Source organism: Crinia signifera, unplaced genomic scaffold (assembly GCF_055691185.1).
Source record: "Crinia signifera unplaced genomic scaffold, ASM5569118v1 HAP2_SCAFFOLD_101, whole genome shotgun sequence".
Lineage (NCBI taxonomy): Eukaryota > Metazoa > Chordata > Amphibia > Anura > Myobatrachidae > Crinia > Crinia signifera.
The window spans coordinates 438,596-464,254 of NW_028141995.1; the positions used below are offsets into that span (position 1 = coordinate 438,596).

At 46.5% G+C, this 25,659-nt stretch overlaps 1 long non-coding RNA gene across 1 annotated transcript in view; it reads left to right on the forward strand.

Moving 5' to 3' along the window:
• Nucleotides 1-216: 216 nt before the first annotated feature.
• LOC146051500 (uncharacterized) overlaps nucleotides 217-25,659 on the forward strand; it is a 43,873-nt gene continuing 18,430 nt past the window's right edge. Inside the window, exon 1 of the long non-coding RNA XR_014466837.1 lies at nucleotides 217-25,550. This is a non-coding gene — a long non-coding RNA (uncharacterized LOC146051500). The remainder of the gene's footprint in view (nucleotides 25,551-25,659) is intronic.

Sequence of the window (25,659 nt, forward strand, 5' to 3'; positions counted from 1 at the left end):
GCACTGTGAGGTGCTTTGGGGGGTGATAGTCCCTGACAGCTCCTCAAGACTGGCTGCTGCAGAGCACATACCCGGGGACCTGCTCAGTTTGTAAAACTGAGTAACGGGTCCACAGTTAAGGGTCTAATATGTGCTGTAGCATGTATTTGCAATCACTGGGGCAGGAACTGATAAGGATGACCTGTGTTGTCTGTATAGTACTGCATTTATGTGTGTTACGATGTAAGACACATTATTAATAAATATGCATGTATGTCATGATCATATTATCGCGCCTCCTTCTACTTTTTTTCAGGTAGACCTTCTCCACGAATGAATTGTGATGTCAACTACTTACCCAGCTACGTCTCTGGACTACTGTGACATCATTTTTACTACAGCATATTCCAAACGTCAAATTGCAGGAGCAGCTACCCACAACAGGTAAGCAGGCGCAATAATATCTTCCTGGCATACATGTATATTTATCAAATATGTATGGTCTTCCTTAAATTATGTTTAAAGTTTGATGAATTGAGGTCCTTATATTATTTTATGCAGACAGCGAGCTAAATCAGGGCTGATATCAGTGCGGGAGATAGCAGTGATATTGTCTGCATTGCTTTTTTATTGAATGTCAGTATAACTTTTTTCTACTAAAGTAGGTGAAAATAATAATTTTCACCTACTTTGGTAAAAAAAAAAAAGTGATAATTTATAGGCCCCATATACCACTTTCACACCGCTGTACCCTTTCACATTTGATTGGGGTGTGAAAACCGGAACCGGCGAATAGCTTGTTATGTACGCGGCTATGTGCCTGGAGGGTAAAAGCTGGAACCTGTGAATGAAATGTTCCCACCTTGGCAAGGTGCTTGGGGGGTAAAGCCGGAACCGACGGATGAGATGTTCTGGCCACGACGAGGTGCTTTTGGGAGTGAAAGCCAGAACCGACGCATGAGATGTTCTGGCCTGCGACGAGGTGCTTTTGGGAATGAAAGCTGGAACCGACGCAGAAAATGTTCCGGCTGCGGCGTGATGGTTGGGGGGTGAAAGCCAAAAACGGAGCATGAGATGTTTCGGCCGCTGTGACGTACTTATTTTCTACAAAAGTAAGTGAAAATGATCAATTTCACCTACTTTGGTAGAAATGAAGTGATAATATATAGTCCCCATAAACCACTTTCACACCACTGTACCCTATCACACTTGATTGGGATGTGAAAACTGGATCCGGCAAATAACCTGTCCATATGCAGCTATGTGCCTGGAGGGTGAAAGCTGGAACCTGTGAATGAAATGTCACCGCCTTGGCAAGGTGCTTTTGTGGGTGAAACCTGGAACCGGCACAAGAAATGTTCCGGCGTGATGGTTGGGCAGTGAATGCCGGAACCGGCGCATGAGATGTACCGACTGCTGCAAGGTACTTATTTTCTACAAAAGTAGGTGAAAATTGTTATTTTCACCTCCTTTGGTAAAAAAAAGTGATAATTTTTAGACCCCATATACCACTTTCACACCGCTGTACCCTTTCACATTCGATTGGGGTGTGAAAACCGGAATCTGGGAATAACTTGTACGCAGCTATGTGCCTGGAGGGTAAAATCTGGAACCTGTGATGAAATGTTCCTGACTTAGCAAGGTGCTTGGGGGTTGAAGCCGGAACCGACGGATGAGATGTTCTGGCCGTGACGAGGTGCTTTTGGAAGTGAAAGCTGGAACCAACGCATGAGATGTTCTGGCCGCGACGGGATGCTTTTGGGAGTGAAAGCCAGAACCGACGCATGAGATGTTCTGGACGCGACGGGATGCTTTTGGGAGTGAACGCCGGAACCGACGCATAAGATGTTCTGGCCTGCGACGAGATGCTTTTGGGAATGAAAGCTGGAACCGACGCAGAAAATGTTCCGGCTGCGGCGTGATGGTTGGGGGGTGAAAGCCAAAAACGGAGCATGAGATGTTTCGGCCGCTGTGTGGTACTTATTTTCTACAAAAGTAAGTGAAAATGATCAATTTCACCTCCTTTGGTAGAAATGAAGTGATAATATGTAGTCCCCATAAACCACTTTCACACCGCTGTACCCTATCACACTTGATTGGGATGTGAAAACTGGATCCGGCAAATAACCTGTCCATATGCAGCTATGTGCCTGGAGGGTGAAAGCTGGAACCTGTGAATGAAATGTCACCGCCTTGGCAAGGTGCTTTTGTGGGTGAAACCTGGAACCGGCACAAGAAATGTTCCGGCGTGATGGTTGGGCAGTGAATGCCGGAACCGGCGCATGAGATGTACCGACTGCTGCAAGGTACTTATTTTCTACAAAAGTAGGTGAAAATTGTTATTTTCACCTCCTTTGGTAAAAAAAAGTGATAATTTTTAGACCCCATATACCACTTTCACACCGCTGTACCCTTTCACATTCGATTGGGGTGTGAAAACCGGAATCTGGGAATAACTTGTACGCAGCTATGTGCCTGGAGGGTAAAATCTGGAACCTGTGATGAAATGTTCCTGACTTAGCAAGGTGCTTGGGGGTTGAAGCCGGAACCGACGGATGAGATGTTCTGGCCGTGACGAGGTGCTTTTGGAAGTGAAAGCTGGAACCAACGCATGAGATGTTCTGGCCGCGACGGGATGCTTTTGGGAGTGAAAGCCAGAACCGACGCATGAGATGTTCTGGACGCGACGGGATGCTTTTGGGAGTGAACGCCGGAACCGACGCATAAGATGTTCTGGCCTGCGACGAGATGCTTTTGGGAATGAAAGCTGGAACCGACGCAGAAAATGTTCCGGCTGCGGCGTGATGGTTGGGGGGTGAAAGCCAAAAACGGAGCATGAGATGTTTCGGCCGCTGTGTGGTACTTATTTTCTACAAAAGTAAGTGAAAATGATCAATTTCACCTCCTTTGGTAGAAATGAAGTGATAATATGTAGTCCCCATAAACCACTTTCACACCGCTGTACCCTATCACACTTGATTGGGATGTGAAAACTGGATCCGGCAAATAACCTGTCCATATGCAGCTATGTGCCTGGAGGGTGAAAGCTGGAACCTGTGAATGAAATGTCACCGCCTTGGCAAGGTGCTTTTGTGGGTGAAACCTGGAACCGGCACAAGAAATGTTCCGGCGTGATGGTTGGGCAGTGAATGCCGGAACCGGCGCATGAGATGTACCGACTGCTGCAAGGTACTTATTTTCTACAAAAGTAGGTGAAAATTGTTATTTTCACCTCCTTTGGTAAAAAAAAGTGATAATTTTTAGACCCCATATACCACTTTCACACCGCTGTACCCTTTCACATTCGATTGGGGTGTGAAAACCGGAATCTGGGAATAACTTGTACGCAGCTATGTGCCTGGAGGGTAAAATCTGGAACCTGTGATGAAATGTTCCTGACTTAGCAAGGTGCTTGGGGGTTGAAGCCGGAACCGACGGATGAGATGTTCTGGCCGTGACGAGGTGCTTTTGGAAGTGAAAGCTGGAACCGACACATGAGATGTTCTGGCCGCGACGGTATGCTTTTGGGAGTGAAAGCCAGAACCGACGCATGAGATGTTCTGGCATGCGGCGAGGTGCTTTTGGGAGTGAAAGCTGGAACCGACGCAAGGAATGTTCCGGTCGCGGCGTGTGAGTTACTTATTTTCTACAAAAGTAGGTGAAAATTGTTATTTCCACCTACTTTGGTAAAAAAAATTTGATCATTTATAGGCCCCATATACCACTTTCACACCGCTGTACCCTTTCACATTAGATTGGGGTGTGAAAGCCGGAAACCGACGCATGAGATGTTTTGGCCGTGACGAGGATCTTTTGGGAGTGAAAGCCGGAACCGACGCATGAGATGTTCTGGCCCGTGACGAGGTGCTTTTGGGAGTGAAAACCGGAACCGGTGCAGGAAATGTTATAACACTTGATTGGGGTGTGAAAAATGGATCTGGCGAATAACTTGTCCATATGCAGCTATGTGCCTGGAGGGTAAAAGCTGGAACCTGTGAATGAAATGTTCCCACCTTGGCAAGGTGCTTGGGAGGGGTTGAAGCCTGAACCGACGTATGAGATATTCTGGCTGCGACGAGGTGCTTTTGGGGGTGAAAGTTGGAACCGGCGCAATAAATGTTCTGGCCGCGGCGTGGTGTTTGGGGGTGAAAGCCGGAAGCAGCGCATGAAATGTTCCGGACGCGTTGAGGGGCTTTGGAGAGGTGCCAGATCCGGAGCATGAGATTGTCATGCTTTTGCGATGGGCTTGAAGGCGGGTGAAAGCCTAAACTGGCGCATGAGATGTTCCAGGCACTGTGAGGTGCTTTGGGGGGTGATAGTCCCTGACAGCTCCTCAAGACTGGCTGCTGCAGAGCACATACCCGGGGACCTGCTCAGTTTGTAAAACTGAGTAACGGGTCCACAGTTAAGGGTCTAATATGTGCTGTAGCATGTATTTGCAATCACTGGGGCAGGAACTGATAAGGATGACTTGTGTTGTCTGTATAGTACTGCATTTATGTGTGTTACGATGTAAGACACATTATTAATAAATATGCATGTATGTCATGAACATATTATCGCGCCTCCTTCTTCTTTTTTTTCAGGTAGACCTTCTCCACGAATGAATTGTGATGTCAACTACTTACCCAGCTACGTCTCTGGACTACTGTGACATCATTTTTACTACAGCATATTCCAAACGTCAAATTGCAGGAGCAGCTACCCACAACAGGTAAGCAGGCGCGATAATATCTTCCTGGCATACATGTATATTTATCAAATATGTATGGTCTTCCTTAAATTATGTTTAAAGTTTGATGAATTGAGGTCCTTATATTATTTTATGCAGACAGCGAGCCAAATCAGGGCTGATATCAGTGCGGGAGATAGCAGTGATATTGTCTGCATTGCTTTTTTATTGAATGTCAGTAATACTTTTTTCTACTAAAGTAGGTGAAAATAATAATTTTCACCTACTTTGGTAAAAAAAAAAAAGTGATAATTTATAGGCCCCATATACCACTTTCACACCGCTGTACCCTTTCACATTTGATTGGGGTGTGAAAACCGGAACCGGCGAATAGCTTGTTATGTACGAGGCTATGTGCCTGGAGGGTAAAAGCTGGAACCTGTGAATGAAATGTTCCCACCTTGGCAAGGTGCTTGGGGGGTAAAGCCGGAACCGACGGATGAGATGTTCTGGCCACGACGAGGTGCTTTTGGGAGTGAAAGCCAGAACCGACGCATGAGATGTTCTGGCCTGCGACGAGATGCTTTTGGGAATGAAAGCTGGAACCGACGCAGAAAATGTTCCGGCTGCGGCGTGATGGTTGGGGGGTGAAAGCCAAAAACGGAGCATGAGATGTTTCGGCCGCTGTGACGTACTTATTTTCTACAAAAGTAAGTAAAAATTATCAATTTCACCTACTTTGGTAGAAATGAAGTGATAATATATAGTCCCCATAAACCACTTTCACACCACTGTACCCTATCACACTTGATTGGGATGTGAAAACTGGATCCGGCAAATAACTTGTCCATATGCAGCTATGTGCCTGGAGGGTGAAAGCTGGAACCTGTGAATGAAATGTCACCGCCTTGGCAAGGTGCTTTTGTGGGTGAAACCTGGAACCGGCACAAGAAATGTTCTGGCGTGATGGTTGGGCAGTGAAAGCCGGAACCGGCGCATGAGATGTACCGGCTGCTGTGAGGTACTTATTTTCTACAAAAGTAGGTGAAAATTGTTATTTCCACCTTCTTTGGTAAAAAAAAGTGATCATTTATAGGCCCCATATATTACTTTTACACCACTGTACCCTTTCACATTCGATTGGGGTGTGAAAATCGGAACCTGGGAACAATTTGTTCCATACACGGCTATGTGCCTGGAGGGTAAAAGCTGGAACCTGTGAATGAAATGTTCCCGACTTGGCAAGGTGCTTGGGGGGTTAAGCCAGAACCGACGGATGAGATGTTCTGGCCACGACGAGGTGCTTTTAGGAGTGAAAGCCAGAACCGACGCATGAGATGTTCTGGACGCGACGGGATGCTTTTGGGAGTGAAAGCCGGAACCGACGCAGAAAATGTTCTGGCCACGGCGTAATGGTTGAGGGGTGAAAGCCAAAAACGGAGCATGAGATGTTCCGGCCGCTGTGACGTTCTTATTTTCTACAAAAGTAAGTGAAAATTATCATTTTCACCTACATTGGCAGAATTGAAGTGATAATATATAGGCCCCATATATCACTTTCACACCATTGTACCCTATCACACTTGATTGGGATGTGGAAACTGGATCCGGCGAATAACTTGTCCATACAGTATGCAGCTATGTGCCTGGAGGGTGAAAGCTGGAACCTGTGAATGAAATGTCACCGCCTTGGCAAGGTGCTTGGGGGTAAAGCCGGAACCGACGGATGAGATGTTCTGGCCACGACGAGGTGCTTTTAGGAGTGAAAGTCAGAACCGACGCATGAGATGTTCTGGACGCGACGGGATGCTTTTGGGAGTGAAAGCCGGAACCGACGCAGAAAATGTTCCGGCCACGGCGTAATGGTTGAGGGGTGAAAGCCAAAAACGGAGCATGAGATGTTTCGGCCGCTGTGACGTACTTATTTTCTACAAAAGTAAGTGAAAATGATCAATTTCACCTACTTTGGTAGAAATGAAGTGATAATATATAGTCCCCATAAACCACTTTCACACCACTGTACGCTATCACACTTGATTGGGATGTGAAAACTGGATCCGGCAAATAACTTGTCCATATGCAGCTATGTGCCTGGAGGGTGAAAGCTGGTACATGTGAATGAAATGGTACTGCCTTGGCAAGGTGCTTTTATGGGTGAAACCTGGAACCGGTGAAAGGAATGTTCCAGTAGCGGCGTGGTGGTTTGGCGGTGAAAGCCGAAACCGGCGCATGAGATGTACCGGCTGCTCTGAGGTACTTATTTTCTACAAAAGTAGGTGAAAATTGTTATTTCCACCTTCTTTGGTAAAAAAAAAGTGATAATTTATAGGCCCCATATATTATTTTCACACCGCTGTACCCTTTCACATTCGATTGGGGTGTGAAAACCGGAATCTGGGAATAATTTGTTCCGTACACGGCTATGTGCCTGGAGGGTAAAAGCTGGAACCTGTGAATGAAATGTTCCCGACTTGGCAAGGTGCTTGGGGGGTTAAGCCGGAACCGACGGATGAGATGTTCTGGCCACGACAAGGTGCTTTTAGGAGTGAAAGCCAGAACCGACGCATGAGATGTTCTGGACGCGTCGGGATGCTTTTGGGAGTGAAAGCCGGAACCGACGCAGAAAATGTTCCGGCCACGGCATAATGGTTGAGGGGTGAAAGCCAAAAACGGAGCATGAGATGTTCCGGCTGCTGTGACGTACTTATTTTCTACAAAAGTAAGTGAAAATGATCATTTTCACCTACATTGGCAGAAATGAAGTGATAATATATAGGCCCCATATATCACTTTCACACCATTGTACCCTATCACACTTGATTGGGATGTGAAAACTGGATCCGGCGAATAACTTGTCCATACAGTATGCAGCTATGTGCCTGGAGGGTGAAAGCTGGAACCTGTGAATGAAATGTCAGCGCCTTGGCAAGGTGCTTGGGGGTAAAGCCGGAACCGACGGATGAGATTTTCTGGCCGTGGCGATGTGTTTTTGGAATTGAAAGCTGGAACCGACGCATGAGATGTTCTGGACGCGACGGGATGCTTCTGGGAGTGAAAGCCGGAACCGACGCAGAAAATGTTCTGGCCACGGCGTAATGGTTGGGGGATGAAAGCCAAAAACAGTATGAGATGTTACAGCCACTGTGAGCTACTTATTTTCTATAAAAGTAAGTGAAAATTATCATTTTCACCTACGTTGGTAGAAATGAAGTGATAATATATAGGCCCCATATATCACTTTCACACCATTGTACCCTATCACACTTGATTGGGATGTGGAAACTGGATCCGGCGAATAACTTGTCCATATGCAGCTATGTGCCTGGAGGGTGAAAGCTGGAACCTGTGAATGAAATGTCACCGCCTTGGCAAGGTGCTTTTGTGGGTGAAACCTGGAACCGGCACAAGAAATGTTCCGGCGTGATGGTTGGGCAGTGAAAGCCGGAACCGGCGCATGAGATGTACCGACTGCTGCAAGGTACTTATTTTCTACAAAAGTAGGTGAAAATTGTTATTTTCACCTCCTTTGGTAAAAGAAAAGTGATAATTTTTAGACCCCATATACCACTTTCACACCGCTGTACCCTTTCACATTTGATTGGGGTGTGAAAACCGGAATCTGGGAATAACTTGTACGCAGCTATGTGCCTGGAGGGTAAAATCTGGAACCTGTGATGAAATGTTCCTGACTTAGCAAGGTGCTTGGGGGTTGAAGCCGGATCCGACGGATGAGATGTTCTGGCCGTGACGAGGTGCTTTTGGAAGTGAAAGCTGGAACCGACGCATGAGATGTTCTGGCCGCGACGGTATGCTTTTGGGAGTGAAAGCCGGAACCGACGCATGAGATGTTCTGGCACGCGACGAGGTGCTTTTGGGAGTGAAAGCCGGAACCGACGCAAGGAGTGTTCCGGTCGCGGCGTGTGAGTTACTTATTTTCTACAAAAGTAGGTGAAAATTGTTATTTCCACCTACTTTGGTAAAAAAAATGTGATCATTTATAGGCCCCATATACCACTTTCACACCGCTGTACCCTTTCACATTAGATTGGGGTGTGAAAGCCGGAAACCGACGCATGAGATGTTTTGGCCGTGACGAGGATCTTTTGGGAGTGAAAGCCGGAACCGACGCATGAGATGTTCTGGCCCGCAACGAGGTGCTTTTGGGAGTGAAAGCCGGAACCGGTGCAGGAAATGTTATAACACTTGATTGGGGTGTGAAAACTGGATCTGGCGAATAACTTGTCCATATGCAGATATGTGCCTGGAGGGTAAAAGCTGGAACCTGTGAATGAAATGTTCCCACCTTGGCAAGGTGCTTGGGAGGGGTTGAAGCCTGAACCGACGTATGAGATATTCTGGCTGCGACGAGGTGCTTTTGGGGGTGAAAGTTGGAACCGGCGCAATAAATGTTCTGGCCGCGGCGTGGTGTTTGGGGGTGAAAGCCGGAAGCGGTGCATGAAATGTTCCGGATGCGTTGAGGTGCTTTGGAGAGGTGCCAGATCCGGAGCATGAGATTGTCATGCTTTTGCGATGGGCTTGAAGGCGGGTGAATGCCTAAACTGGCGCATGAGATGTTCCAGGCACTGTGAGGTGCTTTGGGGGGTGATAGTCCCTAACAGCTCCTCAAGACTGGCTGCTGCAGAGCACATACCCGGGGACCTGCTCAGTTTGAAAAACTGAGTAACGGGTCCACAGTTAAGGGTCTAATATGTGCTGTAGCATGTATTTGCAATCACTGGGGCAGGAACTGATAAGGATGACTTTTGTTGTCTGTATAGTACTGCATTTATGTGTGTTTCGATGTGAGACACATTATTAATAAATATGCATGTATGTCATGAACATATTATCGCGCCTCCTTCTTCTTTTTTTCAGGTAGACCTTCTCCACGAATGAATTGTGATGTCAACTACTTACCCAGCTACGTCTCTGGACTACTGTGACATCATTTTTACTACAGCATATTCCAAACGTCAAATTGCAGGAGCAGCTACCCACAACAGGTAAGCAGGCGCGATAATATCTTCCTGGCATACATGTATATTTATCAAATATGTATGGTCTTCCTTAAATTATGTTTAAAGTTTGATGAATTGAGGTCCTTATATTATTTTATGCAGACAGCGAGCCAAATCAGGGCTGATATCAGTGCGGGAGATAGCGGTGATATTGTCTGCATTGCTTTTTTATTGAATGTCAGTAATACTTTTTTCTACTAAAGTAGGTGAAAATAATAATTTTCACCTACTTTGGTAAAAAAAAAAAGTGATCATTTATAGGCCCCATATACCACTTTCACACCGCTGTACCCTTTCACATTTGATTGGGGTGTGAAAACCGGAACCGGTGAATAGCTTGTTATGTACGCGGCTATGTGCCTGGAGGGTAAAAGCTGGAACCTGTGAATGAAATGTTCCCACCTTGGCAAGGTGCTTGGGGGGTAAAGCCGGAACCGACGGATGAGATGTTCTGGCCACAACGAGGTGCCTTTGGGAGTGAAAGCCAGAACCGACGCATGAGATGTTCTGGCCTGCGACGAGATGCTTTTGGGAATGAAAGCTGGAACCGACGCAGAAAATGTTCCGGCTGCGGCGTGATGGTTGGGGGGTGAAAGCCAAAAACGGAGCATGAGATGTTTCGGCCGCTGTGACATACTTATTTTCTACAAAAGTAAGTGAAAATGATCAATTTCACCTACTTTGGTAGAAATGAAGTGATAATATATAGTCCCCATAAACCACTTTCACACCACTGTACCCTATAACACTTGATTGGGATGTGAAAACTGGATCCGGCAAATAACTTGTCCATATGCAGCTATGTGCCTGGAGGGTGAAAGCTGGAACCTGTGAATGAAATGTCACCGCCTTGGCAAGGTGCTTTTGTGGGTGAAACCTGGAACCGGCACAAGAAATGTTCCGGCGTGATGGTTGGGCATTGAAAGCCGGAACCGGCGCATGAGATGTACCGACAGCTGCAAGGTACTTATTTTCTACAAAAGTAGGTGAAAATTGTTATTTTCACCTCCTTTGGTAAAAAAAGTGATAATTTTTAGACCCCATATACCACTTTCACACCGCTGTACCCTTTCACATTCGATTGGGGTGTGAAAACCGGAATCTGGGAATAACTTGTACGCAGCTATGTGCCTGGAGGGTAAAATCTGGAACCTGTGATGAAATGTTCCTGACTTAGCAAGGTGCTTGGGGGTTGAAGCCGGAACCGACGGATAAGATGTTCTGGACGTGACGAGGTGCTTTTGGAAGTGAAAGCTGGAACCAACGCATGAGATGTTCTGGCCGCGACGGGATGCTTTTGGGAGTGAAAGCCAGAACCGACGCATGAGATGTTCTGGACGCGACGGGATGCTTTTGGGAGTGAAAGCCGGAACCGACACATAAGATGTTCTGGCCTGCGACGAGATGCTTTTGGGAATGAAAGCTGGAACCGACGCAGAAAATGTTCCGGCTGCGGCGTGATGGTTGGGGGGTGAAAGCCAAAAACGGAGCATGAGATGTTTCGGCCGCTGTGTGGTACTTATTTTCTACAAAAGTAAGTGAAAATGATCAATTTCACCTACTTTGGTAGAAATGAAGTGATAATATATAGTCCCCATAAACCACTTTCACACCACTGTACCCTATCACACTTGATTGGGATGTGAAAACTGGATCCGGCAAATAACTTGTCCATATGCAGCTATGTGCCTGGAGGGTGAAAGCTGGAACCTGTGAATGAAATGGTACTGCCTTGGCAAGGTGCTTTTGTGGGTGAAACCTGGAACCGGTGAAAGGAATGTTCCAGTAGCGGCATGGTGGTTTGGCGGTGAAAGCCGAAACAGGCGCATCAGATGTACCGGCTGCTGTGAGGTACTTATTTTCTACAAAAGTAGGTGAAAATTGTTATTTCCACCTTTTTTGGTAAAAAAAATGTGATCATTTATAGGCCCCATATATTACTTTCACACCGCTGTAACCTTTCACATTCGATTGGGGTGTGAAAATCGGAAACCTGGGAATAATTTGTTCCGTACATGGCTATGTGCCTGGAGGGTAAAAGCTGGAACCTGTGAATGAAATGTTCCCGACTTGGCAAGGTGCTTGGGGGGTTAAGCCAGAACCGACGGATGAGATGTTCTGGCCAAGACGAGGTGCTTTTAGGAGTGAAAGCCAGAACCGACGCATGAGATGTTCTGGACGCGACGGGATGGTTTTGGGAGTTAAAGACGGAACCGACGCAGAAAATGTTCCGGCCACGGCGTAATGGTTGAGGGGTGAAAGCCAAAAACGGAGCATTAGATGTTCCGGCCGCTGTGACGTTCTTATTTTCTACAAAAGTAAGTGAAAATTATCATTTTCACCTACATTGGCAGAAATGAAGTGATAATATATAGGCCCCATATATCACTTTCACACCATTGTACCCTATCACACTTGATTGGGATGTGGAAACTGGATCCGGCGAATAACTTGTCCATACAGTATGCAGCTATGTGCCTGGAGGGTGAAAGCTGGAACCTGTGAATGAAATGTCACCGCCTTGGCAAGGTGCTTTTGTGGGTGAAACCTGGAACCGGCACAAGAAATGTTCCGGCGTGATGGTTGGGCAGTGAAAGCCAGAACCGGCGCATGAGATGTACCGACTGCTGCAAGGTACTTATTTTCTACAAAAGTAGGTGAAAATTGTTATTTTCACCTGCTTTGGTAAAAGAAAAGTGATAATTTTTAGACCCCATATACCACTTTCACACCGCTGTACCCTTTCACATTCGATTGGGGTGTGAAAACCGGAATCTGGGAATAACTTGTACGCAGCTATGTGCCTGGAGGGTAAAATCTGGAACCTGTGATGAAATGTTCCTGACTTAGCAAGGCGCTTGGGGGTTGAAGCCGGAACCGACGGATGAGATGTTCTGGCCGTGACGAGGTGCTTTTGGAAGTGAAAGCTGGAACCGACGCATGAGATGTTCTGGCCGCGACGGTATGCTTTTGGGAGTGAAAGCTGGAACCGACGCATGAGATGTTCTGGCACGCGACAAGGTGCTTTTGGGAGTAAACGCCGGAACCGACGCAAGGAATGTTCCGGTCGCGGCGTGTGAGTTACTTATTTTCTACAAAAGTAGGTGAAAATTGTTATTTCCACCTACTTTGGTAAAAAAAATGTGATCATTTATAGGCCCCATATACCACTTTCACACCGCTGTACCCTTTCACATTAGATTAAGGTGTGAAAGCCGGAAACCGACGCATGAGATGTTTTGGCCGTGACGAGGATCTTTTGGGAGTGAAAGCCGGAACCGACGCATGAGATGTTCTGGCCTGCGACGAGGTGCTTTTGGGAGTGAAAGCCGGAACCGGTGCAGGAAATGTTATAACACTTGATTGGGGTGTGAAAACTGGATCTGGCGAATAACTTGTCCATATGCAGCTTTGTGCCTGGAGGGTAAAAGCTGGAACCTGTGAATGAAATGTTCCCACCTTGGCAAGGTGCTTGGGAGGGGTTGAAGCCTGAACCGACGTATGAGATATTCTGGCTGCGACGAGGTGCTTTTGGGGGTGAAAGTTGGAAAGGGCGCAATAAATGTTGTTGCCGCGGCGTGGTGTTTGGGGGTGAAAGCCGGAAGCGGCGCATGAAATGTTCCGGACGCGTTGAGGTGCTTTGGAGAGGTGCCAGATCCGGAGCATGAGATTGTCATGCTTTTGCGATGGGCTTGAAGGCGGGTGAAAGCCTAAACTGGCGCATGAGATGTTCCAGGCACTGTGAGGTGCTTTGGGGGGTGATAGTCCCTGACAGCTCCTCAAGACTGGCTGCTGCAGAGCACATACCCGGGGACCTGCTCAGTTTGTAAAACTGAGTAACGGGTCCACAGTTAAGGGTCTAATATGTGCTGTAGCATGTATTTGCAATCACTGGGGCAGGAACTGATAAGGATGACTTGTGTTGTCTGTATAGTACTGCATTTATGTGTGTTACGATGTAACACACATTATTAATAAATATGCATGTATGTCATGAACATATTATCGCGCCTCCTTTTTTTTTTTTTCAGGTAGACCTTCTCCACGAATGAATTGTGATGTCAACTACTTACCCAGCTACGTCTCTGGACTACTGTGACATCATTTTTACTACAGCATATTCCAAACGTCAAATTGCAGGAGCAGCTACCCACAACAGGTAAGCAGGCGCGATAATATCTTCCTGGCATACATGTATATTTATCAAATATGTATGGTCTTCCTTAAATTATGTTTAAAGTTTGATGAATTGAGGTCCTTATATTATTTTATGCAGACAGCGAGCCAAATCAGGGCTGATATCAGTGCGGGAGATAGCAGTGATATTGTCTGCATTGCTTTTTATTGAATGTCAGTAATACTTTTTTCTACTAAAGTAGGTGAAAATAATAATTTTCACCTACTTTGGTAAAAAAAAAAAAGTGATAATTTATAGGCCCCATATACCACTTTCACACCGCTGTACCCTTTCACATTTGATTGGGGTGTGAAAACCGGAACCGGCGAATAGCTTGTTATGTACGCGGCTATGTGCCTGGAGGGTAAAAGCTGGAACCTGTGAATGAAATGTTCCCACCTTGGCAAGGTGCTTGGGGGGTAAAGCCGGAACCGACGTATGAGATGTTCTGGCCTGCGACGAGATGCTTTTGGGAATGAAAGCTGGAACCGACGCAGAAAATGTTCCGGCTGCGGCGTGATGGTTGGGGGGTGAAAGCCAAAAATGGAGCATGAGATGTTTCGGCCGCTGTGACGTACTTATTTTCTACAAAAGTAAGTGAAAATGATCAATTTCACCTACTTTGGTAGAAATGAAGTGATAATATATAGTCCCCATAAACCACTTTCACACCACTGTACCCTATCACACTTGATTGGGATGTGAAAACTGGATCCGGCAAATTACTTGTCCATATGCAGCTATGTGCCTGGAGGGTGAAAGCTGGAACCTGTGAATGAAATGTCACCGCCTTGGCAAGGTGCTTTTGTGGGTGAAACCTGGAACCGGCATAAGAAATGTTCCAAGGTGATGGTTGGGCAGTGAAAGCCGGAACCGGCGCATGAGATGTACCGACTGCTGCAAGGTACTTATTTTCTACAAAAGTAGGTGAAAATTGTTATTTTCACCTCCTTTGGTAAAAAAAGTGATAATTTTTAGACCCCATATACCACTTTCACACCGCTGTACCCTTTCACATTCGATTGGGGTGTGAAAACCGGAATCTGGGAATAACTTGTACGCAGCTATATGCCTGGAGGGTAAAATCTGGAACCTGTGATGAAATGTTCCTGACTTAGCAAGGTGCTTGGGGGTTGAAGCCGGAACCGACGGATGAGATGTTCTGGCCGTGACGAGGTGCTTTTGGAAGTGAAAGCTGGAACCAACGCATGAGATGTTCTGGCTGCGACGGGATGCTTTTGGGAGTGAAAGCCAGAACTGACGCATGAGATGTTCTGGACGCGACGGGATGCTTTTGGGAGTGAAAGCCGGAACCGACGCATAAGATGTTCTGGCCTGCGACGAGATGCTTTTGGGAATGAAAGCTGGAACCGACGCAGAAAATGTTCCGGCCACGGCGTAATGGTTGAGGGGTGAAAGCCAAAAACGGAGCATGAGATGTTCCGGCCGCTGTGACGTTCTTATTTTCTACAAAAGTAAGTGAAAATTATCATTTTCACCTACATTGGCAGAAATGAAGTGATAATATATAGGCCCCATATATCACTTTCACACCATTGTACCCTATCACACTTGATTGGGATGTGGAAACTGGATCCGGCGAATAACTTGTCGATACAGTATGCAGCTATGTGCCTGGAGGGTGAAAGCTGGAACCTGTGAATGAAATGTCACCGCCTTGGCAAGGTGCTTGGGGGTAAAGCCGGAACCGACGGATGAGATGTTCTGGCCGCGGCAAGGTGTTTTTGGAACTGAAAGCTGGAACCGACGCATGAGATGTTCTGGACGCGACGGGATGCTTCTGGGAGTGAAAGCCGGAACCGACGCAGAAAATGTTCTGGCCACGGCTTAATGGTTGGGGGATGAAAGCCAAAAACAGTATGAGATGTTCCAGCCACTGTGAGGTACTTATTTTCTATAAAAGTAAGTGAAAATTATCATTTTCACCTACATTGGTAGAAATGAAGTGATAATATATAGGCCCCATACATCACTTTCACACCATTGTACCCTATCACACTTGATTGGGATGTGGAAACTGGATCCGGCGAATAACTTGTCCATATGCAGCTATGTGCCTGGAGGGTGAAAGCTGGAACCTGTGAATGAAATGTCACCGCCTTGGCAAGGTGCTTTTGTGGGTGAAAGCTGAAACCGGCACAAGAAATGTTCCGGCGTGATGGTTGGGCAGTGAAAGCCAGAACCGGCGCATGAGATGTACCGACTGCTGCAAGGTACTTATTTTCTACAAAAGTAGGTGAAAATTGTTATTTTCACCTGCTTTGGTAAAAGAAAAGTGATAATTTTTAGACCCCATATACCACTTTCACACCGCTGTACCCTTTCACATTCGATTGGGGTGTGAAAACCGGAATCTGGGAATAACTTGTACGCAGCTATGTGCCTGGAGGGTAAAATCTGGAACCTGTGATGAAATGTTCCTGACTTAGCAAGGTGCTTGGGGGTTGAAGCCGGAACCGTCGGATGAGATGTTCTGGCCGTGACGAGGTGCTTTTGGAAGTGAAAGCTGGAACCGACGCATGAGATGTTCTGGCCGCGACGGTATGCTTTTGGGAGTGAAACCCGGAACCGACGCATGAGATGTTCTGGCACGCGACGAGGTGCTTTTGGGAGTGAAAGCCGGAACCGACGCATAAGATGTTCTGGCCTGCGACGAGATGCTTTTGGGAATGAAAGCTGGAACCGACGCAGAAAATGTTCCGGCTGCGGCGTGATGGTTGGGGGGTGAAAGCCAAAAACGGAGCATGAGATGTTTCGGCCGCTGTGTGGTACTTATTTTCTACAAAAGTTAGTGAAAATGATAAATTTCACCTACTTTGGTAGAAATGAAGTGATAATATATAGTCCCCATAAACCACTTTCACACCACTGTACCCTATCACACTTGATTGGGATGTGAAAACTGGATCCGGCAAATAACTTGTCCATATGCAGCTATGTGCCTGGAGGGTGAAAGCTGGAACCTGTGAATGAAATGGTACTGCCTTGGCAAGGTGCTTTTGTGGGTGAAACCTGGAACCGGTGAAAGGAATGTTCCAGTAGCGGCGTGGTGGTTTGGCGGTGAAAGCCGAAACCGGCGCATGAGATGTACCGGCTGCTGTGAGGTACTTATTTTCTACAAAAGTAGGTGAAAATTGTTATTTCCACCTTCTTTGGTAAATAAAATGTGATCATTTATAGGCCCCATATATTACTTTCACACCGCTGTACCCTTTCACATTCGATTGGGGTGTGAAAATCGGAACCTGGGAATAATTTGTTCCGTACACGGCTATGTGCCTGGAGGGTAAAAGCTGGAACCTGTGAATGAAATGTTCCCGACTTGGCAAGGTGCTTGGGGGGTTAAGCCAGAACCGACGGATGAGATGTTCTGGCCACGACGAGGTGCTTTTAGGAGTGAAAGCCAGAACCGACGCATGAGATGTTCTGGCCGCGACGGTATGCTTTTGGGAGTGAAAGCCGGAACCGACGCAAGGAATGTTCCGGTCGCGGCGTGTGAGTTACTTATTTTCTACAAAAGTAGGTGAAAATTGTTATTTCCACCTACTTTGGTAAAAAAAATGTGATCATTTATAGGCCTCATATACCACTTTCACACCGCTGTACCCTTTCACATTAGATTAAGGTGTGAAAGCCGGAAACCGACGCATGAGATGTTCTGGCCTGCGACGAGGTGCTTTTGGGAGTGAAAGCCGGAACCGGTGCAGGAAATGTTATAACACTTGATTGGGGTGTGAAAACTGGATCTGGCGAATAACTTGTCCATATGCAGCTATGTGCCTGGAGGGTAAAAGCTGGAACCTGTGAATGAAATGTTCCCACCTTGGAAAGGTGCTTGGGAGGGGTTGAAGCCTGAACCGACGTATGAGATATTCTGGCTGCGACGAGGTGCTTTTGGGGGTGAAAGTTGGAACCGGCGCAATAAATGTTCTGGCCGCGGCGTGGTGTTTGGGGGTGAAAGCCGGAAGCGGCGCATGAAATGTTCCGGACGCGTTGAGGTGCTTTGGAGAGGTGCCAGATCCGGAGCATGAGATTGTCATGCTTTTGCGATGGGCTTGAAGGCGGGTGAAAGCCTAAACTGGCGCATGAGATGTTCCAGGCACTGTGAGGTGCTTTGGGGGGTGATAGTCCCTGACAGCTCCTCAAGACTGGCTGCTGCAGAGCACATACCCGGGGACCTGCTCAGTTTGTAAAACTGAGTAACGGGTCCACAGTTAAGGGTCTAATATGTGCTGTAGCATGTATTTGCAATCACTAGGGCAGGAACTGATAAGGATGACTTGTGTTGTCTGTATAGTACTGCATTTATGTGTGTTACGATGTAAGACACATTATTAATAAATATGCATGTATGTCATGAACATATTATCGCGCCTCCTTCTTCTTTTTTTCAGGTAGACCTTCTCCACGAATGAATTGTGATGTCAAATACTTACCCAGCTACGTCTCTGGACTACTGTGACATCATTTTTACTACAGCATATTCCAAACGTCAAATTGCAGGAGCAGCTACCCACAACAGGTAAGCAGGCGCGATAATATCTTCCTGGCATACATGTATATTTATCAAATATGTATGGTCTTCCTTAAATTATGTTTAAAGTTTGATGAATTGAGGTCCTTATATTATTTTATGCAGACAGCGAGCCAAATCAGGGCTGATATCAGTGCGGGAGATAGCAGTGATATTGTCTGCATTGCTTTTTTATTGAATGTCAGTAATACTTTTTTCTATACAGGGGTGGGGTCCTGGGGTGCACACCAATTGAGAGGTGCGACCCTGCGGAGACCTTTCAGTAGAACTGCATATAAAGTCAAAGGTGCAGGTGCACAAATTAAACTCCCAATTTAAAAATGTTGCTATAAAATTTTGCATTTTTAGCGAGGTTCTTCGCTTATTTATGGCCATAAGTAACAGCTTGCCCACCGCGTCCAGGTGACCTCATTAGTCGGGCAAGTCCCTAACATTTTGGGGGGTACAAATCTAGGGCACAGGGCACCCCAAAATGGTGCAGCCGAGTGACCCCAGGGCAACACAAGACTGAAAGAAATATATAGTGAAACAAAGTGAGGATATATGTATGGTCTTCCGTAAATTATGTTTAAAGTTTGATGAATTGAGGTCCTTATATTATTTTATGCAGACAGCGAGCCAAATCAGGGCTGATATCAGTGCGGGAGATAGCAGTGATATTGTCTGCATTGCTTTTTTATTGAATATCAGTAATACTTTTTTCTACTAAAGTAGGTGAAAATAATAATTTTCACCTACTTTGGTAAAAAAAAAAAGTGATAATTTATAGGCCCCATATACCCCTTTCACACCGCTGTACCCTTTCACATTTGATTGGGGTGTGAAAACCGGAACCGGCGAATAGCTTGTTATGTACGCGGCTATGTGCCTGGAGGGTAAAAGCTGGAACCTGTGAATGAAATGTTCCCACCTTGGCAAGGTGCTTGGGGGGTAAAGCCGGAACCGACGGATGAGATGTGCTGGCCACGACGAGGTGCTTTTGGGAGTGAAAGCCAGAACCGACGCATGAGATGTTCTGGCCTGCGACGAGATGCTTTTGGGAATGAAAGCTGGAACCGACGCAGATAATGTTCCGGCTGCGGCGTGATGGTTGGGGAGTGAAAGCCAAAAACGGAGCATGAGATGTTTCAGCCGCTGTGAGGTACTTATTTTCTACAAAAGTAAGTGAAAATGATCAATTTCACCTACTTTGGTAGAAATGAAGTTATAATATATAGTCTCCATAAACCACTTTCACACCACTGTACCCTATCACACTTGATTGGGATGTGAAAACTGGATCCGGCAAATAACTTGTCCATATGCAGCTATGTGCCTGGAGGGTGAAAGCTGGAACCTGTGAATGAAATGTCACCGCCTTGGCAAGGTGCTTTTGTGGGTGAAACCTGGAACCGACACAAGAAATGTTCCGGCGTGATGGTTGGGCAGTGAAAGCCGGAACCGGCGCATGAGATGTACCGACTGCTGCAAGGTACTTATTTTCTACAAAAGGAGGTGAAAATTGTTATTTTCACCTCCTTTGGTAAAAAAAAGTGATAATTTTTAGACCCCATATACCACTTTCACACCGCTGTACCCTTTCACATTCGATTGGGGTGTGAAAACCGGAATCTGGGAATAACTTGTACGCAGCTATGTGCCTGGAGGGTAAAATCTGGAACCTGTGATGAAATGTTCCTGACTTAGCAAGGTGCTTGGGGGTTGAAGCCGGAACCGACGGATGAGATGTTCTGGCCGTGACGAGGTGCTTTTGGAAGTGAAAGCTGGAACCAACGCATGAGATGTTCTGGCCGCGACGGGATGCTTTTAGGATTGAAAGCCAGAACCGACGCATGAGATGTTCTGGACGCGACGGGATGCTTTTGGGAGTGAAAGCCGGAACCGACGCATAAGATGTTCTGGCCTGCGACGAGATGCTTTTGGGAATGAAAGCTGGAACCGACGCAGAAAATGTTCCGGCTGCGGCGTGATGGTTGGGGGGTGAAAGCCAAAAACGGAGCATGAGATGTTTCGGCCGCTGTGTGGTACTTATTTTCTACAAAAGTAAGTGAAAATGATAAATTTCACCTACTTTGGTAGAAATGAAGTGATAATATATAGTCCCCATAAACCACTTTCACACCACTGTACCCTATCACACTTGATTGGGATGTGAAAACTGGATCCGGCAAATAACTTGTCCATATGCAGCTATGTGCCTGGAGGGTGAAAGCTGGAACCTGTGAATGAAATGGTACTGCCTTGGCAAGGTGCTTTTGTGGGTGAAACCTGGAACCGGTGAAAGGAATGTTCCAGTAGCGGCGTGGTGGTTTGGCGGTGAAAGCCGAAACCGGCGCATGAGATGTACCGGCTGCTGTGAGGTACTTATTTTCTACAAAAGTAGGTGAAAATTGTTATTTCCACCTTCTTTGGTAAAAAAAATGTGATCATTTATAGGCCCCATATATTACTTTCACACCGCTCTACCCTTTCACATTCGATTGGGGTGTGAAAATCGGAACCTGGGAATAATTTGTTCCGTACACGGCTATGTGCCTGGAGGGTAAAAGCTGGAACCTGTGAATGAAATGTTCCCGACTTGGCAAGGTGCTTGGGGGGTTAAGCCAGAACCGACGGATGAGATGTTCTGGCCACGACGAGGTGCTTTTAGGAGTGAAAGCCAGAACCGACGCATGAGATGTTCTGGACGCGACGGGATGCTTTTGGGAGTGAAAGCCGGAACCGACGCAGAAAATGTTCCGGCCACGGCGTAATGGTTGAGGGGTGAAAGCCAAAAACGGAGCATAAGATGTTCCGGCCGCTGTGACGTTCTTATTTTCTACAAAAGTAAGTGAAAATTATCATTTTCACCTACATTGGCAGAAATGAAGTGATAATATATAGGCCCCATATATCACTTTCACACCATTGTACCCTATCACACTTGATTGGGATGTGGAAACTGGATCCGGCGAATAACTTGTCCATACAGTATGCAGCTATGTGCCTGGAGGGTGAAAGCTGGAACCTGTGAATGAAATGTCACCGCCTTGGCAAGGTGCTTGGGGGTAAAGCCGGAACCGACGGATGAGATGTTCTGGCCGCGGCGAGGTGTTTTTGGAACTGAAAGCTGGAACCGACGCATGAGATGTTCTTGACGCGACGGGATGCTTCTGGGAGTGAAAGCCGGAACCGACGCAGAAAATGTTCTGGCCACGGCGTAATGGTTGGGGGATGAAAGCCAAAAACAGTATGAGATGTTCCAGCCACTGTGAGGTACTTATTTTCTATAAAAGTAAGTGAAAATTATCATTTTCACCTACATTGGTAGAAATGAAGTGATAATATATAGGCCCCATACATCACTTTCACACCATTGTACCCTATCACACTTGATTGGGATGTGGAAACTGGATCCGGCGAATAACTTGTCCATATGCAGCTATGTGCCTGGAGGGTGAAAGCTGGAACCTGTGAATGAAATGTCACCGCCTTGGCAAGGTGCTTTTGTGGGTGAAACCTGGAACCGGCACAAGAAATGTTCCGGCGTGATGGTTGGGCAGTGAAAGCCAGAACCTGCTGCAAGGTACTTATTTTCTACAAAAGTAGGTGAAAATTGTTATTTTCACCTGCTTTGGTAAAAGAAAAGTGATAATTTTTAGACCCCATATACCACTTTCACACCGCTGTACCCTTTCACATTCGATTGGGGTGTGAAAACCGGAATCTGGGAATAACTTGTACGCAGCTATGTGCCTGGAGGGTAAAATCTGGAACCTGTGATGAAATGTTCCTGACTTAGCAAGGTGCTTGGGGGTTGAAGCCGGAACCGACGGATGAGATGTTCTGGCCGTGATGAGGTGCTTTTGGAAGTGAAAGCTGAAACCAACGCATGAGATGTTCTGGCCGCGACGGGATGCTTTTGGGAGTGAAAGCCAGAACCGACGCATGAGATGTTCTGGACGCGACGGGATGCTTTTGGGAGTGAAAGCCGGAACCGACGCATAAGATGTTCTGGCCTACGACGAGATGCTTTTGGGAATGAAAGCTGGAACCGACGCAGAAAATGTTCCGGCTGCGGCGTGATGGTTGGGGGGTGAAAGCCAAAAACGGAGCATGAGATGTTTCGGCCGCTGTGTGGTACTTATTTTCTACAAAAGTAAGTGAAAATGATAAATTTCACCTACTTTGGTAGAAATGAAGTGATAATATATAGTCCCCATAAACCACTTTCACACCACTGGACCCTATCACACTTGATTGGGATGTGAAAACTGGATCCGGCAAATAACTTGTCCATATGCAGCTATGTGCCTGGAGGGTGAAAGCTGGAACCTGTGAATGAAATGGTACTGCCTTGGCAAGGTGCTTTTGTGGGTGAAACCTGGAACCGGTGAAAGGAATGTTCCAGTAGCGGCGTGGTGGTTTGGCGGTGAAAGCCGAAACCGGCGCATGAGATGTACCGGCTGCTGTGAGGTACTTATTTTCTACAAAAGTAGGTGAAAATTGTTATTTCCACCTTCTTTGGTAAAAAAAATGTGATCATTTATAGGCCCCATATATTACTTTCACACCGCTGTACCCTTTCACATTCGATTGGGGTGTGAAAATCGGAACCTGGGAATAATTTGTTCCGTACACGGCTATGTGCCTGGAGGGTAAAAGCTGGAACCTGTGAATGAAATGTTCCCGACTTGGCAAGGTGCTTGGGGGGTTAAGCCAGAACCGACGGATGAGATGTTCTGGCCACGACGAGGTGCTTTTAGGAGTGAAAGCCAGAACCGACGCATGAGATGTTCTGGACGCGACGGGATGCTTTTGGGAGTGAAAGCCGGAACCGACGCAGAAAATGTTCCGGCCACGGCGTAATGGTTGAGGGGTGAAAGCCAATAACGGAGCATAAGATGTTCCGGCCGCTGTGACGTTCTTATTTTCTACAAAAGTAAGTGAAAATTATCATTTTCACCTACATTGGCAGAAATGAAGTGATAATATATAGGCCCCATATATCACTTTCACACCATTGTACCCTATCACACTTGATTGGGATGTGGAAACTGGATCCGGCGAATAACTTGTCCATACAGTATGCAGCTATGTGCCTGGAGGGTGAAAGCTGGAACCTGTGAATGAAATGTCACCGCCTTGGCAAGGTGCTTGGGGGTAAAGCTGGAACCGACGGATGATATGTTCTGGCCGCGGCGAGGTGTTTTTGGAACTGAAAGCTGGAACCGACGCATGAGATGTTCTGGACGCGACGGGATGCTTCTGGGAGTGAAAGCCGGAACCGACGCAGAAAATGTTCTGGCCACGGCGTAATGGTTGGGGGATGAAAGCCAAAAACAGTATGAGATGTTCCAGCCACTGTGAGGTACTTATTTTCTATAAAAGTAAGTGAAAATTATCATTTTCACCTACATTGGTAGAAATGAAGTGATAATATATAGGCCCCATACATCACTTTCACACCATTGTACCCTATCACACTTGATTGGGATGTGGAAACTGGATCCGGCGAATAACTTGTCCATATGCAGCTATGTGCCTGGAGGGTGAAAGCTGGAACCTGTGAATGAAATGTCACCGCCTTGGCAAGGTGCTTTTGTGGGTGAAACCTGGAACCGGCACAAGAAATGTTCCGGCGTGATGGTTGGGCAGTGAAAGCCAGAACCGGCGCATGAGATGTACCGACTGCTGCAAGGTACTTATTTTCTACAAAAGTAGGTGAAAATTGTTATTTTCACCTGCTTTGGTAAAAGAAAAGTGATAATTTTTAGACCCCATATACCACTTTCACACCGCTGTACCCTTTCACATTCGATTGGGGTGTGAAAACCGGAATCTGGGAATAACTTGTACGCAGCTATGTGCCTGGAGGGTAAAATCTGGAACCTGTGATAAAATGTTCCTGACTTAGCAAGGTGCTTGGGGGTTGAAGCCGGAACCGACGGATGAGATGTTCTGGCCGTGACGAGGTGCTTTTGGAAGTGAAAGCTGGAACCGACGCATGAGATGTTCTGGCCGCGACGGTATGCTTTTGGGAGTGAAAGCCAGAACTGACGCATGAGATGTTCTGGCACGCGACGAGGTGCTTTTGGGAGTGAAAGCCGGAACCGACGCAAGGAATGTTCCGGTCGCGGCGTGTGAGTTACTTATTTTCTACAAAAGTAGGTGAAAATTGTTATTTCCACCTACTTTGGTAAAAAAAATGTGATCACATATAGGCCTCATATACCACTTTCACACCGCTGTACCCTTTCACATTAGATTAAGGTGTGAAAGCCGGAAACCGACGCATGAGATGTTCTGGCCTGCGACGAGGTGCTTTTGGGAGTGAAAGCCGGAACCGGTGCAGGAAATGTTATAACACTTGATTGGGGTGTGAAAACTGGATCTGGCGAATAACTTGTCCATATGCAGCTATGTGCCTGGAGGGTAAAAGCTGGAACCTGTGAATGAAATGTTCCCACCTTGGCAAGGTGCTTGGGAGGGGTTGAAGCCTGAACCGACGTATGAGATATTCTGGCTGCGACGAGGTGCTTTTGGGGGTGAAATTTGGAACCGTCGCAATAAATGTTCTGGCCGCGGCGTGGTGTTTGGGGGTGAAAGCCGGAAGCGGCGCATGAAATGTTCCGGACGCGTTGAGGTGCTTTGGAGAGGTGCCAGATCCGGAGCATGAGATTGTCATGCTTTTGCGATGGGCTTGAAGGCGGGTGAAAGCCTAAACTGGCGCATGAGATGTTCCAGGCACTGTGAGGTGCTTTGGGGGGTGATAGTCCCTGACAGCTCCTCAAGACTGGCTGCTTCAGAGCACATACCCGGGGACCTGCTCAGTTTGTAAAACTGAGTAACGGGTCCACAGTTAAGGGTCTAATATGTGCTGTAGCATGTATTTGCAATCACTGGGGCAGGAACTGATAAGGATGACTTGTGTTGTCTGTATAGTACTGCATTTATGTGTGTTACGATGTAAGACACATTATTAATAAATATGCATGTATGTCATGAACATATTATCGCGCCTCCTTCTTCTTTTTTTCAGGTAGACCTTCTCCACGAATGAATTGTGATGTCAACTACTTACCCAGCTACGTCTCTGGACTACTGTGACATCATTTTTACGACAGCATATTCCAAACGTCAAATTGCAGGAGCAGCTACCCACAACAGGTAAGCAGGCGTGATAATATCTTCCTGGCATACATGTATATTTATCAAATATGTATGGTCTTCCTTAAATTATGTTTAAAGTTTGATGAATTGAGGTCCTTATATTATT